The sequence below is a fragment of the Nipponia nippon genome, unplaced genomic scaffold (assembly GCF_047370975.1).
Source record: "Nipponia nippon isolate SJK-2023a ecotype South Korea unplaced genomic scaffold, ASM4737097v1 scaffold_5, whole genome shotgun sequence".
Taxonomy (NCBI): Eukaryota; Metazoa; Chordata; class Aves; order Pelecaniformes; family Threskiornithidae; genus Nipponia; species Nipponia nippon.
Window position 1 is genome coordinate 27,888,922 of NW_028262369.1, and position 17,576 is coordinate 27,906,497.

The 17,576-nt window shown below is 39.1% G+C and overlaps 1 protein-coding gene across 1 annotated transcript in view; it reads right to left on the minus strand.

Annotated features, from left to right (window-relative positions):
* The window catches only part of LOC148052099 (uncharacterized), a 32,154-nt gene that overhangs the window by 14,152 nt on the left and 426 nt on the right, over positions 1 to 17,576 (minus strand). The window contains exon 2 of the mRNA XM_087734098.1: positions 959 to 1,021. The gene's annotated coding sequence lies outside the window, so the exon portion shown is untranslated. The remainder of the gene's footprint in view (positions 1 to 958; positions 1,022 to 17,576) is intronic.

A 17,576-nucleotide genomic window follows, 5' to 3' on the forward strand; every position in this document is an offset into this window, starting at 1 on the left:
AGAGACAGCTCAGGGTTAGGTAGACAGGCTGATGAAGAATGAAGAACTGGATCCATAGAGACTAAGACCAGCAGAGCCGTGTATGTCCTAGCAGGGTTACCAGTGCAAACACCGTGCCCCACGGATGTGTCTTCTCATGGAGAGCACGAGGAAATGTATGTCTAGATTGCTTCAGCAGTACCGCAGGAGTCAGCCTGAATCTGGACAAGCAGAACAGGTCGTCCTCAGCTTCAGCTAAGTCAGCTTCCATGCGGTCACCCTGGTGTGGCTATGGCACATTGCAGCCTAATTTTCAGAGGTTTTTCTACAGCCAGGGATAGCCAGGCTGCCCATTACCCTGTCATATGATAATGTACAGTTGACTATTAATTCCAAAGGGGTATGAAGTGCTTACAGAGGGACCTGGTATGAGAGCAGCTGGATTAGTATACACAGGAAAAATTTAGTAGTAGTCTTTTTTTCTTCAATCATGGTTAAAAAGGCAGCTATCCCAAACTATATTTAGTACAGGTGATAAGTTTCTGAGCATCTTTCTACACAAGATCAGACTAGGGAAAGTAAAAAGCAATAATAGGGTATGTAAAATGAGTACATGAATTACCCACCCAGTACAGAAAAAACAATAAAACTTGCAGGAAAATGTTCTTTTTGTGGATCTGAATGGCTACACATTTTTATAGCAGACTTGCATGTTCCAGAAGAGCTGAAGTGCAGAGGGGCTTTGTCATTCCTCTCAGCATGTACGTGTTCAGTTCTTCAGCTACCTTTGACCCCGTGGCCATGGTTGCTTCTTGCACCCCTGCCCTGCTCCCCTCAATGACCTCTGCAATGCAGGTATGCATGCTAACACAATGAATGTTCTCTATGAGCTTCTGCAATGGATAGATTAAGTTTGAGTCATTTATTCATCACATTATTTTTACCAAAAGCAGCAAGAAAAAGGGATGATTTAAAATACTTTTCAAGCAAGCACTGCACTGGTTGTCGCTTCCTGCTAGAATCTCTCTTTGGTATGGTAGACCTGTATCAGAAGGAGAAAAATAACAAGTTTTGCGTAATATATTTTCTCTAAATTGCTATATTATTATTTTAAAACATACTAAAATTCTGGTGGCTTGTAAGAGATTCAGTGGAAATTATATATACCCATGTAAGATGGTCTGTCCCCCAGCTATAAAGCAGAATGAGTTAGAGGCTTATTGAGTCCAATTCTAAAAGTTGTCAAGTAACACAACTGCCACCTCTTTTTTTTTTTTTTTTTTAAAGGATTGTATTTTTAAATTATATTTTAAAGTGGTTTACAGTATTTTAAAACTTTGTATTGGTTTTAACATCTGTTTGGAAAAGTCAGAAGCAGAGAACTAACTAAAAGCACAAAGTCACTGAACAGGTCAATAGATTTAATTTCTGAGTTAGTCCAGTTAGTTAGTTTGGACTAACTGAAGCACGACAGTGACATTCGGTCAGAGTATTCCTGTAAGATTGTTCTGAGTGTATGGCTGCAATGTGTGTTGCAATTAAAATGCCATTATTTCTGTTTTAGTTTGGACTTTGCTTTTTCTCTGACTTCCTAAAATTACTTTCAAAAATGTATATTTTTCAGATATTTTACATAGAGAAGAAATGATGCTCTATTCTAAAGGGAATGGCAGAGCATCTGAGATCATACATTTAATTCTCCACTGTATGTAAACCCAGGTATGCATTATTTTAGTAATTTAACAACTGAATTGAAATCCTCAACATTTGCCCTTGCAATGTTTGCAATGATTTTTGTGTTCTTGTTGGAAATCCCGTAAGTACTTTTAAAACATCAAAACTGTTTTTCCTTTAAGTCTGGTTTTCTGGTTTCCCATTTAGGCAATCATGAATAAAACATGCTTTACCTCTATGTCTATACCTAAATCTGTGTTTAGATCCCATTAAATATTAGAAGGAGGTAACTTCCCGTATTCTAAGTTAGGAGTCAGTCTGAGCACAGCTCAGAAATCATCCTGCAGATGCACAGCGTTAACCGGAAACAATTTAGAATGGCAGTGGTATCCTGCAGGATGTGTGCAAGTCGTTCGGCTATGTGTTGATTTACACAGGACTCCATTATAGATTATACATTCTGGCAATTGCGGTATTGTTATTGCTAGGCTATATCTACGAACAGGAAATACATATAAGCACATTTGAAGTGATAACATCCACTCCTGTTGAAAAAGCAGTATTTTATTCTTGTCCAAAAACTCATAAATAATACAGCATTTCCAAGAGAAAATAGGCAATTTCCTAATTAGTACTTAGCAAGACTTGTAGGAAAAAAACTGATTCATTATGGGAGGCCCATAACCAGCATTTACACATAAACTTTTATTCTTAATCACTTTAAAATTTTTTTTTCATTATGGACTCTAATCCCAGCTCAGGAAGGAGACAATACATTTCCATCTGAAAACACAAGAAAGATCAAAATAAACTTTCAGTGTCACCAAAACCACAGTACTAGGTTTCTGTTAAGGAGAATGAGTAATACCATTGTAGCTATGTAGAATGCTGTGAGTGGTGATCATTCCATCTAACTGATAGGGCAGATTATGTGTTCTGCAAGAAAATTATCCCCTCTAAAATCTTGGCCTATTTCTTCAGTTCCGTAAGAAAGCCTACCCACCATACCCATTTACCTGAAGTCCCTCTATGCCTGCTTGTCTTAATACTAGGATTCAGGAACGGGCCTGTTCTCCATCCAACATCCCCAACCCTGTCTTGCAATTCAGGAACAGATTGGCTCCAACCTTGACTTAAAAGGAGGTATCCGTTCCTGCTGCTGCTCCCGGGATGTGGGATTCAGGTTCATCCTCCGCTCTGCAGCTGGAGATGGTGTACGTTGAGGCCCCTTTCAGACCCTCTCTCACCATTTCACAGTGTAGGCTTCAGACCTGTCTATGCACTTAGGAAAATTACTGATCAAGTCAGGAGTCTCCCAGGTTCCCTTCTGGAAGGGTATGGATCTGTCCAGAAGAGGGAGGGAATATCCATCAGGTTTTGTATGCCAGCCTCTTCTCCATAGGCAACACAAACTGACAAAAAATAGTTAACATATTATGCATGCTATGCCTATTTCTTACTTTGTTTCACTAGGGAAAATAGATTAAAATTGGTATAAAGTTTCCCTCTTGTTCCTCCCAACAATAGAAAATTACCAGGGAAGAGAAAATAAGACAAAGATTTAATTTTATGGAATTAGAAGAGAGCATATGATGTTCTCTCAAAAGGCCTTCCAGCTAAACAGAGGGTTTTTTTTTAATATTATGAAACATTCTTGCCTGTATTAATACATGAGAAAAGTAACAGTAGAACTGTGAAACAAATTAAGACATCCAAAAAATATAAACCTCTGGGCCATAGCTAAATCTATATCCATACTGCAGCATGATGTCAATTGTATTGCGGGGTAAAATCAGAATTAGAGTTGATGCTATTTGATACTTTTCCTGTTCATAATCCTGGAGCTTGTAATACTGTTGCAGATCAATAATATCATCCTATACTGTGTAAATTGATTTGTTGAAATGATAGTTATGAGTGAGGTTCTAAACAGACACTGCAACATATAATAAAGGATTGACCTACTAATGGATCTAATGGTGATGTGATTAACACATACAAAATAGCCCAAAGCCTAATGATTTGCTTCATGATGTCATGAAAAGCTTTTTATTGTTTTCTATCTATATTATTTATCATTAAGAATACACTTGTCTTTATAAATGTTACTAGTCTGAAATTTTTGTGCTCACAGTCAAACTAACACTGAACAGAACTTTATTTTTGTCAGATCTCATATTAGCTAAATTTTGAAATCATAAGGTGGCTGATGCCTCTAAGGTAATATTAATATGCCTTTGCTTTTGGTGGGGGGGAGGGCTCATTATAATATTCTTTTGAAAGTGTCACCTTGTCACCTGCTTAGGTAAGCTTTGATTTACAAGATCATATGAAGGTATGTCTAATGTTAAATATCATCGTCAGTATTTTCCTGAATAGGAATCTCTGTCCCTAGTTTAAACTTGTAATGTCCTGTTTAATAAAGGAGCAGCTTCAAGAGTACTTAGAGTACTTAATGTTATGCAAGTTTTCAAAGTTTGTTGCTAGGATCAGGGCTTTACAAGCAAAGGTCAGATAAAGATCCTTTCTTGGAACATGCTAGGATATGAGCCCCTATGTTTATTTTTTCTTCACAAGTCTACTTATTAAATAGACCAATAATAACTTTACCTTTAATATAATTAAATATATTTGTATTTGTGTGAGTCACGGGAAAGGAACGGATACATGTATTCTGTTGAACAGCACACCTAACACGGCTGCAGCGTGCGTGAATCTTCCTGCAGTACATTCAGATGTTGGCTTTCATAAGCAGTAAGAGATGTTGTCTCCAAAAATATCTCACTACTTCAAAAAGAGATTCCAATGTCTGTCTGTCTCGCATGGGAAATATATTTCATCACTCTTTTACATGACATCAAAATCATTGTGTCCTTCCTTATTCATGACTACGGAGGATCGATTACAGTGGAAATTAAAATACCAGACCCTGCGTGCCATACGATTTGTAATTAGCTCAAGATATCCAGAGGAAATTCTGTAAGTTACTTTAGTCTCTTCATTTTGCCTTGTCTCAAATCTGTCTGATTTTGTTTGAGTTTATAAAAGCAACTTGTCACTGAATTTTTAGTGGAAATGTTTATGTTTCAATGGAAGTGCTCTAATGAGTCCTCATCATTAAAATCCTGTGTGTTCTGTCACTTGCAAGGAACCGTGTGGAGCCCCAGAGCTCTCGTGACTGTTGGATAACTCGGAAGCTTCCTCATCTTGCTTGAGCAGTATGACATAACTCTAAACCACCTGAGATATCTTTAGGGCTTAAATATTTGGTTTAAATATCTAAAAGATAAAGAGTTTCTTAAGCATTAGAAGACACAGAGTTTAAAGATCAGATTGAGCCATGCCTCTTGCATTTGCTTCTTTAATAAAGCTGTCAGGATGCTGACCAGCTAGCTTGCCAGATGCGCCCTTCCGTATTTTGGGTAAGTAAACAAGTAATCACTTGGGCCTGGGATCTACCGTACAAGTTATGTCTGAACCCATTTGCAGTTATTTTAGGTGACGCAGTAAAGTGGTCAGCATAAACTGAGAAAACTTTGTCTAGCACTTTGTCAGCGTGCTAGAAGAAATTCTTTGGGATTCAGAGGCCAAGGTTTAATTTCAATTAATTGTTAGGATGCTGGATATTATTTATTCCACACTAGGGCTCATTTTAATCCAGAACACTGTCAGCTAGCATCAATGCAGGCAAAATGATATTTCTTCCTACATAGAAACCCATCTAGATATAATCCAGTTTGCTCTCCTGTCTCTGAATTTGGTCTGCAAGGACAACAGGAATGGAGACTGCAGCTGGCCTGGGATTCCCTTGCACTCGATAGCATGTCAGCAGCCTGACCTAAATAGGCAAGTCTATTTTTCCACAAAATAAAATTATTATAGACAACAATATGGTGAATTGAAAACTTCACAAAGTTGTTCAGTTATATCTGATTTTGAAAAGGAGCTGCATCAAGCAGATACTCAGTGGGCCAATGAAGCCCAGTGGGCAGAGTGCTGGACAGGGATTGAGAAATCTGGGTTCTTTTCCAAACTCTCCTGATTTTTAAATGACCTTGAGCTGCCACTTCTCTGTGCTTCAGTTTCCCTGTCTGTATGAGGAGGATAATAATCCCCCATAATGATTTTAGATTTACTGAAGAAAGGATCTGTATCAACCCTAGGGATTTCTTGCACCAGCCTGAGCTAGGTGCAGCTGTGGTGAAAGACGGCCAGGATTTGGTCAATACCTCGGGTATTCCAGAAAATCTGGGTAACTTTGGTTCTTAGACTCCTTGCTTTCTATTGTCTCTCAAGACATATTTCCATGCAAAAGGTCTTTTTTATCTTTCAGACCATTACAAAATATCTCCAGAACATTTCGTATTATTTATTTGCCACATTAATACTCGCAGTTCTTACTAACATTACTGGAAATTGTGATTACCAAGTGCCTCTCAAGATCGTACAAATGATAACACAGATAATGTATTTTTGACCAAAAAAAGTGTTTTGCAATGTTATACTTAACATATCTGGGGAAAACTTGTGTCAGTTAGTTTATGTTCTATTTCAATTGGACTTTTAGCTTGCGTTTAAAACACTCTGATTGAAACTCAAAAAAAATTTTTTTTTTAAATTATATCTTGATTTTACACGTTTTGTATAGATATACAACTACAGGCTCTGTGCACAAAAAGAACAGTCTACTTTCAAAACTGTTGAATGCTTTGACCTCAAGGGCATAGAAACTGTTGACTCATTGTTTTTACTGCATATAATATTAGTCCTTTGTCACATCCAGGGAATGACATCATCTTCTTCATTGTTAGCAGCAGGTTTGAATAATAGAAAAAGTGCAGCATTAGTTGTCTGCTGTATTTGCTCTTAATAAATGAATGGATATCTGGTATCAAGATTTGGATTAGGATTTTTGAGTAACATTTAGAACACGTTTGTGCCCAGTCCCCGCAAGGAGGTTTCCTCCTGCCCTCCTGCCCGCTGTCTGCAGGGCAAGCAAGCTGGCAGGGAGCACCGAGCCTGCAGGCTGAATGTCGCTGATGGTACTGGCTTCTCAAAAGCGATAAGGGGAGACGGGAAAGGAAGAGACTAGGCACAGAATGAAACAGAGCTTTTCTTCAAGGTCAGTTTAGTAAAAGGAATCCCTGAACTTCTGGGAATCATATTTCTCTGGAATCTGAAACTGTGAAAGGTAATTCTCTGAAAATAAGTCATCTCTAGGACATGCTAACAAAATGGGAACTGAGTATCTTCAAAATACACCAGGATAAATATTTCATCCATTCCAAATTTGTATTCAAGTCTGTTAGTCTTCTACTCCCTATAACTAAAATGGCTATCTCCTATTCTCAAAGAGTAATTCCCTGTTAGAAGTATTTGCTTATGCCTGGCTTCTTCATGGAAGAAGGATACCTTGTTATAGGTAGTAATCGCACTAGTGGAAGTCGTCTTTGGGGTGATATGCCACCTTCTGCTATAGGATTCTGCAGAATTCTTTCATGGCAAGGAAAATTTTAAGTGTTGCTTCCTGAACAATAAATATTCCCAGTGAAACAGAGTTTACTCAGGGAGAGATTCCTTGAGAGTCTGATAGAATGCCAAATCCTAATCTGTCTCCATTATCCACTGCCTCTAAGTCTTCCCAGAAAAATGTGATGTATTTAACTATAAAATTATGCCTTTGTGGTCCCAAGAAGTTTTTATGCCGAATATAAGTTCCTGTGTTGACAGACTGAATCAAACTGGACTTTGAAAAGCTGAAATCTGTACAGCTGTGAGAGAATAACTGAGGCAGCAGGCTGGGAAAGTTGGAGGCAATCGGTTAAGGATCCAGGATTGCTTAATCGTGGAGGCCCACGTACCAAGAGTGGACTCAGACAAGGGGTACAGACATGAAAATACTTCCTAGAATGCCGGAGCTAAAAAAGCCAAACAAACAAACAAAAAAACCCAACAACAACAACAACCAAACCACACTGTAAAAGATTAAATGCAGATCCCACTGACTTGGAAGCAACAGGGACATAATGTGTTGGCCTTTTTGCAGCAGATTTATCTGTACTTGTGCAGGTAAAGACAGCTGCCTTGCAAGTAGATGGTTTAGGTTTAAGCAGGTGCATCTATCCCAGTTCCTATCCCAGACTTATGTTCCAAATTTTGGACTTATTTGTTATGAAAAGTACAAAATGTTTATTCCTCTTTATGCTTTTTTCTTTATGTTTCATATGCTCTTGCCATATGAAGCCTGACTTCTTTCCTCAGTTTTCTGTTCCAGTCCACAGTTCCTCTTCAGTCATCATTTCCAAAAGATCTCAAGTAGCACGAATTTTGGTGAGGCTAAGTCCCTTGATTTTCCCTTACCCTGTTTAGAAGAGGTTTGACTTGGACAAAAGCAATAATGCAGCCATTTCCCTTCATCCCTTTAAAATTACTGGCCACCTCTAAAGAACTTGGTCTTTCTTTTATGTCACTTTCTGACAACTCGTCTGAGTTAAACAGGTTGCTGTGGCCAAATTAAATGCTTGGGAAATAGACCATACAATTAATTTGCAATAGTAAGTTGTCTCAGCATCATTTCTCTTCCTCTCAAGGGGAATGCTGGCTCAAGCAAAAGAAAAGATTAACGTAATAAAAATATTCTAAACACATCCTGTTAATTGTCCCAAGCTTGGATGGTATATTGTCTATTCTTCTGTTGTACATAGCCAGCAAACAGTGTAAAATTCAGAATTTATTCCCACCACGAAAGTATAGTGTATATATAAGTGCTACAGGATAATCTCTGCCTTTCTGAAAAGTGGATGAAAATGTGGTGTGGCAGAGCTTTGCTTTGGTTTTCATAGGTGGTATCAAATTTGCCACATTTATGAAGATAATAGTAGGACTTGTTAATTTAGACACGTCAGCAACATTAATGAAGAGAATAAAGGTATGTGAACAAAAGGAAAATTGCAAGCAAAATAACAGCAAATTTTGGAAAAAGAAGGAAATACTTTTTCTCTGAATATGCAAATAAGTTTTCCCATGTTTGTTTAGGTTTTAAATTCAGCCAAAATAGACACTTTCATTTACAACAACATTTGAAATATTGACCTTGAATATCAAACTCAGTGACAGCAAATCTCATTGTACAAGTAAGTGAATATATCCAATAAAACTCAGAAATATTCACAAATGACTGAGTGAAGCATAGCTTACAGAAAAGTTAGATGTAACAAGAGTCTGTAATTCTCTCTTTGCCCTAAAATGTCCTTTTCTCAAAATGGACCAAGTCTGCTTTAAGGAATTTTTCCTTATATGAAAATAGTCATAAAATATGGATGAAAATACAGAATGTTACTTGCTTCAGTTCATGTTAACTAATCAGGCTGAATGATGAGAGAGCCTTCCTGTAACTCGGAGCACCACTGAATGCTATGCATGAAACAGTGTTCCTCCCCTCGTAAACAACTCGAGCTTTGCATATGTATCAGTGTAGAAAAATAAGTATTGACTTATTCACAAATTACTTTTTAGGCACTGGATTCCCAGAAATATATTTGTATAACAGCAGCTAGAAGCAAATGAATTTGTCGATAATTTAATCAGGTTTTATTTCATTTTATGGCCTTAAGGACACCTTGATCTTAACAAAAATATGTTTGTCATTTTGAAAAGCAGAACTTTTATCTCAGCTCTGATGCTCACTTCCTTACTTCTTCCAATATAGAATTTTTATGGATTCAGTATGCCCTATTTCGTTTTCTTTCAGACTGTCAAATAAGATGCTTCCTACTACTTTATCAAACAAACAGGTTCTCTACAAGAGGCTAACTTTTTGTCCTGCTTTTATTATTTATGTATTTTTCCAAAATGAAATACTTCGAAGGCATTACCTTTTTTTCACATCCAATATGGATTTTTAATTCTGTCATTCTGCAGGACAGTAAGGAGAGAAAATTAATCAGATGGTTTATCAGTTTGTGCCTTGATCCCATTTTTCTGTGTTCCCAAAGAGAACAGTGTGGAGCAAGTAAAGTTCCTGCATTTTTAGCTTTGAAAATATTTTAAAGACCCAACACTAAGAGTGGAGTTCTACTCATCTTAAAAAAAGACTCATATTGCTCTACCATGGTCATATCTGACCATGTAGGATCTCCTGGTATTTAATCTCCATTACATGAATTGGGAAAAACTTATCAGTAGGAGCCAAAATATGGGCAGAATTTACCCACCATAATACTTCCTATCACTGTCCTTCACTGACATGAGCGGGTGATGAAAACTGTCTGTCACTCTGCTTCTGGGTTCACCTTGATATGTGGCACCCGAGGAAATACTGACACTGTGTGTTAGTTAGGTGTTAACCATGGTGGGAGAGGCGTGTGAGCCTTCACATTAGGGAATTTTGCCGTCTTTGAACTATAAATTGAAATTAATGATGTTAGTGATAATTTCATGGTGGCCATGGAAGTCTAAAGGTTCTTGTAGGGTTTGTGTCTTTTAATAGACAAGTTAGAAAAGGTAGGCAAGCTTTTGGGCAGACAAGAAGGTAATGTTGCCCTCCTTGTGTGATACTCTTGCTATAGGCAAAGGATGTTGCAGATTTTGTTCTGAACATTAAGTAATCCAAGAAAACAATAGGACTGTGAAAATCCAAAAGTTAGCCTTTAACTCTTTTCCATCTCCTTTATTATCTTCTCAAATGATACTGCAAAGATCTAGAGGCTAGACCTCTGGGAAAGCTCCTCGATCTCTGGGGAAATGTCTGAGGAAAATGTTCTTCAAAATAATTTACCATTTAGTTTCCTCAGTATGGTAGAAGCTAGATATAGCTCTTCTGGCTCCTCTCAGTCCTCCACAGATGCCTCTCATTTATGAAAGGCACCTAATAATAAGTAAACCTTTTTGAAACATTTGAAAGGCTTCCCAGTGCTCCAGGATAGCTAGTATTCTTATTATTTAAGGGATGTACCCAAACTGATTTCTCTCTTTTGGTGCCTCCGGTACAAAAGTATTGCATTGTCAGAAATAAATCAAGTCTAACTTGTGGGGAAAAAAAATCTGATTCCATCGTGTGTTTCGTATTGTATCATTATGAAAATGGTATATTAAATTCAGATACTTCAATTGTACCATTAGATGGTGTCATTATGTGGCTTGCTAATTGATAGGTTATTCAAATGAACATTATAATTTTAGACTTCTTCGAAGCATTCTTATGAAGGATTTCCAAACTACAGAGAAGTAAACTGGGTGTTAGGAAGGAAAAACACGGACTGAGAATATTTCCTAATGCATGTCACTGAAAAATCGTTACATAACTGCTGTGTGCATTCCAGGACTTGGTGCAGGCTATTTTTAATACCTGGTATGAAAGAACTTCCTGCTACTTTTTCTCTTTGAAGGCTGCTTTGTGGTTCATTAGATCATGTTGTTGGGCCAATTTTTCTGCTATCCTTAAACCTCATTTTTCCTGCTAAAAAAAAAGTGAAACTCTATCAAATGGAAGAAGGTGCTGAGCACAAAATATCACTAAGAGTAAGGTACATTATGTAAATGTTGCAATGCTCCCAGAACTAAGTATTGCCAACTCAGGCTTAATATTAAACCTGAAAAGAAAGCTGAACATGCTAAACACATGCACTTTTTAAGAAAAGCAAAAAAACTTCTATGCCAAGCAACAGCAGCCAGCATGAATTTTCAAATTTCTGTTTATTAAGCCAGATTTTTTTAAATTAAATTAGAGAAGTTTTAATTTCATACTATTCTCCGTACAGTGTTATCACAGCTCACCATTTTGACCATAGTTTATATAATCATGCTCATTAACATAAAGCATTTTGCTTAAATGTAACCAAACATCTTCAAACATAGTCTATGCAAGGTATTTCTGAATATTTTAACTGCACAGAAAGCTTACAGCATTAGTGTAATTTTGCTGTTAAAATCCTAGACAAACAGAGACTGACAGAAATGAAATGGGCAGAGGGACCACCAGTTTCACCTCGTCTGACTTCCTGCAAAACAAAGGCCGCAGGACTTCCTGAATTAATTTCTTTTCAAGCTAGAACATATCTTTTAGGCAAACGTGCAGTCAAATGACAGCCAGTCCCTTAGATCTGCTAAAAGAATTTAAAAGTATTAATTTTATAGTTAAAAAAAATAATGAGTGCACTGGCAAATTAACAGGCAGTTCATTGTGTATTAGAAAGGACTTCTGTGACTCTCTTACTTTCATCCATAGCAGAGAAATGGAATGACAATTTTAAATGCAAAATAGCATTCAGTGGGAATTGCTGCAACCATTGCCGTGAACCTACTCTTGAAATGTCTAGCAGGGAGGCAGCGGAGCGTTTAAGTCAGATGACTGAAGCAGGTAATACCCTCAGCTGTCCAGCCTGCCACTCTGACACACATCACCATTGCCACAAAAAGGAGGTTTCAACCTATAGAGGAGCTCCTGAACTGCCTTAGGTTTCAGTTGGGTGGATGAAGGCAAACAGTCGGGTATGGGAGATATGGAGCACCTTTAGGGGCCGTTAGGTTATTCTTTCTGTGGGGGTTGTAATGGTAAGCTGCCCCAACGAGAGCATGGGGACGAGGGTACCTGCTTTCCTCTGCAGGCTTAATCCATCGGCACATGCGGAGCAGAGCCAGGGTGTTTAAGAACACCAGAGCTAACAAAATATTTGGACTTCCCTTACTGTTGCTTTGATGTTCTCCCACCAGAAGCAATTCCTTTCCTCCCCTTCCCTCTGCTGTCTCCATAATGTTTCATCTCCACAGAATGCTTTTTGATAATTTATTTCTGCACTTCTGTAGATCTTTCAAGTTGGCTTTGTTGCCAAAGAAACTGCTCCAGCCCTCAGTCCCAGTGCTCCCAGTCTCAATCCCAACACACCTCCCTCTCCCTCTTCACGTCAGAGCACTCTGGATCATAACCTTTGTTTTCAGAGAAAATATCTTCACCCAAAAATGTGAAATCTGAATTCTGCTTATTTCAAAATTCACTACAGGTCACTTAATCTTCCACATTTAGGCCAAAGTCATGGAACTGCTCTGCTTAATCTTGCCCAGTGCTTCATAATAACATCTTGTTTTCAGTTGCTTGTAACTGTTTGGGCTGGTGTTTTCCAAGCCAAGCATCTGCCCCAGGTTTAATTTTTGGCAGTTTCCAGCTAAACCACAGTAGTGATTTTCAAGAACCTGTTAAAAAAATATTTTGCCCATATTAAAAAATAATAATCCGGTTGCTTCATTCAGAAGTGTCAGTATCCCTATTTCTCTACAGAAGGAATTTGAAATGGAACACCCTCACTGGTCTAGTTTCATCCGTGTACCTTTTGAGCGGCAACTTGGAATTTGGCAGCACGGTTGCTGTGCTTTCACATCCAAATGTAACGAAGTTATAAGACTCCATAAAATCTCAGTTTGCACGTGATCAGTTAAGAATCGTTAGCTTTTGGCAGCTAAATTTTCCAAAGATCAGCCTGAGCTGACAGAGCCCGTTCTGCGTTCAGTGGCTGTACGGCACGCAGGCACCATGTGCAGCTTTTTCGCAGAGCGACCAAGTACGCTCTTTGCCTGAGGCAGTGGGGACCAGCCAGCGTTTCTCTGCAATTTCTCCTCCTGGCTTCCTAAGAGATTACTGTCTGTGAGATCTGGGTACCCCTCCTACCTGCAGCATCTCCCTTTCTCCTGTTGCTGCTGAGGCAGTGAGAAAAGGAGGATGGGTCACGAAGATGAAGGAGTTTGGGAGGAGGCCTGTAACCAGCAGAGCATGGGAGGGAGCAGAAAGCAAGAGGCAGAAGGAGCAAAGGAAGGCAGTAGATGCCAGGGAGGCAACCATTACTGACCAGTGCTAGGACTTCTCCTAGGCCATCACGGACAGAAATCAGTTGTGGAAGCAGTTCTTCATGACTAGGAAAAAGAAGATTATACATATATACATAATGAGAGTCTGCTAGGCTATGGGGAAAGGATATTAGGTAAGGAGGTTAATAAGCATAATAGAGATAAAGATATGATGCCAGGGGAAATAATTAAGAAAAAATAAGAGGATGGATGTGCAGACGAAGGAAAGGAAACTAGGAGATGAAAACAGAGCATGAAGAGTGCAAGAAGGCAGGAGCCAGGGAATGGAGGGATGGCTAAAGAAACCGTGGAACAGCAAGAGCTGGGAGTTACCTGACAACAGCACAGAGGAGAAAGAGAAGGCAGGAGCCAGGCAGAAGGAAGATCAGTTAAGAGCATCAAGGGAGAGAAGGAGTGGGACTGCAGACTGAACTCTAAGGATAGGCTGATTTTTTGAGTCAGACATCAATGCAAATTGTGATTTATCTGTAACGGTATAGGAATAGGAAGCAGGTACAGCTAGCATCTATAGCCACACTTTTTTTCTTGTTAGAGAGCTTCTTTGTCGAATATTCTGGATCTCTTGAGCCAGAGCTCCAGAGTTAAGGTGACCACATGTCACTATCTGTTTACTTTTGAGGCTTCCTCTGACTTTATTAACAAACATTTGAAGTGCCTAAAGTGCAATATGCTGCTTTTTTAACCACACTAAAAAATATTTCTTCAAAATGCATTTGAAAATATTTTAAGTAATTTTAAAATTATAGGTAGGGCTGCCAGCAATGCCTCTCCCTGGCAGAGCGAAGGAAGGCCCTGCGCTTAGCTCGATGGCCTTTCGCTGGGGGTGTCTGTCGTCTAAGAGGGCTTGCACCACCACCACAGTCATTAGGCACACACTTCATCACAGGGGTGAGCAGCACTGCCTTTGCAGTTTTTAATCCCACCAGCTAGGCACAACAACACCTGGAGACATGGGACGAGAGATGTGGAGAGGGCTGGGTGTGCTGGGTGGCCTCTGCGTGCCCACCAGCAGAGCAGAAATGGAGGTCACTCGAGCAGGAGCCAGGGAGTGCAGCAGCTGGAGGTGGAGAGGGAGGTGTCCTGCTCCGTGGTACTGCTAGAGCTGCAGAGACACCAGAGTTACACTCTGCCAGTGATAAAGTAGGGGGAAAGGGTGATAATTGCCTCCAACATGATGATTCAGCTTGCAAGCTGGAATTTCTTTAACATAAATGGCAAACGCTTCCCCACAAGCAGCACGTTTGGTCTGTCATGTTCTCTGTCAGCTGGAAGGCAAGCTTTGCAGAGCTGAGCTGCTTTACTTTCCTTTTGAGAATGAAAGTAGCACTGCTGTCAGAAGATTAAGTTGTTGGTATGTATCAGGTGATAGGAAAAATTACTCTGAAACTGCAAATGGTCTGACATTTATTTATTTTTACATACTTGGGAGTTGCAAGTGTTGATTTGCTGTCTGTTTATCTGTTTGTCATGCTGATAGCTTAAAAACACAGATGACACCCCTGGTAACAACTCCTAGGGGTAAGGCTGCTGTTACTACTTGGTTCCTCCTAAAGATTAGACAGAGCTAAGAGTTGATACATTGACCTATTGCTTCTTGAAGCAGATCTCTGTTCAAATTCTGACCTACGTCCCAGCTAAAAACGTGTTCAATCTTTTCTTAATTTGTAATAGATACTTGTGTACATTACAAAACCATCTCGCAATTTGGCAAATTAAGTTGTCTGCGGTTAGCTCTGGAATTGCAGAGATATTGCAGTGCACTGCAGCATTGCATAACGAGCTTCCCAGACTTTGCCTTACTCGAGTGAGTAACAGTAATCCTTATCTCTAGCGAGCATCAGATTCATCCCATTTTTGAGAAAAGAATTAGTATCAAATATACGATGGGCATGTTATGCCTTGTGGCTGCAATGTTTTTTCAATTAACTTCTCTGAATATACCACAATGAAAAGTGTCAGCTTTTTGCCTCAGAGGCCTATAATTAGATTAAATGAATACAGTTAATTATCTACTACCTTCTTTACACAAAACAATATGTTTCTATAAATTAAAATGCTCATACAGGAAGGAAATTGTTGTTCACTCCAGCATATGCATACAGTGCCGGATTGTGAATATATATCATATATATATATATATCATAGTGTAGCACAGCTTTTTGTCTGCAGCCCTTATTTTACAGGAGCTAAAAGAAATTACATCTGAAAAACCCACAGACATCACACCATTTAGAGCATATATGTTGGTGCAAGGAGGTGATATTATTAACAGTTACAGTGCTCAGGAAACAAATATACTTTTCTCTTTCACAGATGTTCTCTATAAAATTCCCTTAGAGAGATTAAATCCAGCTTTGTTTGTGTACCTACTGTCACACCCTCAAGGACTATGGTATGTCCAGATATAAAGCTGCTTTTTCTAGCAGAGTGTACTTGTCCTTTCAGAAAATCAAAAAAAAATCCATTCTGTAGGAAGTATTTACAATTAACAGCTCGGTTCCCAGGCCTGCTGGTATTCTAGCTAGTGTGCACTGAAAATCTTCTCTGCCTGTTTTCCAGCGTTACTAAATATAAGCAAAAGTTCACGACCGATCAATACGCTCCCATCCTCTGCATCTGAAGGGCAGATATTCAAATGGTGGTACATCACCTCGGTGGTAACATATCTGAAGCAGAAAGCACACTCTTTGATTCGACAAAGTGTATCCAAATGTCCCTATTTCCATCAGAGTAGCTGTTAATAACTTAAGGCCTAAATATGCGATCCTCCCTCACCAGAAAATTACAATTAACTTTAGCAGAAGCCCTTATTCCAGCCTGCAGTATACTCTGCATATAAATGCAGTGTGTACCCAGGATTGGTCTTGTGTTTCATCAGGGTCAAGCCCTGAAAAGCTTTTGAATACTCAGTGTTCCTACAGGACATCGCATTTTATTGTGATTTGTGCTGTGTGAGTGTCTTTTCCTTTAGCCGTTCATTAGCTCCGTTGTATAAAAGTGTTCATTAAAATATCATTGTGTTGATAATAATCTTAATACCGAGGAGTGAAGAGGGCTGTCTTGCCCTATAAATGCTGCCCCTTTTCCTGCTCTCAGGGTGTAACAGGAGAAGAGAAAGACCATCCTGACAGGCACTATCTGCTGCAGGAAAACTTTCCCCAGGAGCTGTGAATTGACTTTAACCTTTTAGTGGCTGCACTGCGAAGCAAAACGTTTCATGCTTCCTGCACAGAATGAAGCTTTTTTATTTAAAATGCTGATAAATACCAATGGCCCTCCTAATTACTTCTACAAATATCAGAAAGCAGTTACAGAGGAACAAAGAAATGCAACTGGAAACATGGTTCAGTGGTCTTGTACTTCCCTGAAAAGCTGATTATACTTTTGGCTGATTCAGTTTCTTTCAGAGGGAATTTACCCTTTTTGGCAGTTGGAGTTGCAGCAGTGCTGATTGGACTAACGGCAGAAAATGCATCTTGGGCTGAGGAAATTAACTCAGGGTCCTGTGTGTATCAAACTGAATTTTGCCAGCGAGCTCCAGATTTTGTCTTTTAGCCCCTCACTGTCCCTTGTTTTGTAGGATTCAGAAGCCATTTTAGCCCTAGTTTAAAAATAGAGACATTTCGTTTATGCTTTTGCAGGTGCCTTGCCCAATTCCCTGCTTTCCCTGGATGACTTGTCTTTTAGGATAAGCACTAATGAAAGGTCAAGGTTATTCTAAAGCATCCAGCGTGCGAGAGTTCCCTTCCTCGTAGTTCCTTAAGATTAGCTTTGCACAATTATAACTGATATTGTGCTGAAAGGTAGTTCAGACGTTCTGGGGAAAAGTACAAAATGACAAGCAGTAACCTTTAGCACTGTAAAATGTCCCTGGTGATTTGTACTTAGTGCTTCTTCATAATGCAAGAAGCCATCTTACCACTCAGTGCCATGGCAGAAGTTAATTTTTTTCGAGTGGTGCTCTGTAAATTAGGTCTGCAGGGCAAGACTTGGCACATCTGGCTATCAGAAATGTGCCATGTAGTTTCCATCCGAAGATAATCTCCTCGCCTCTGCGACACAGAAAC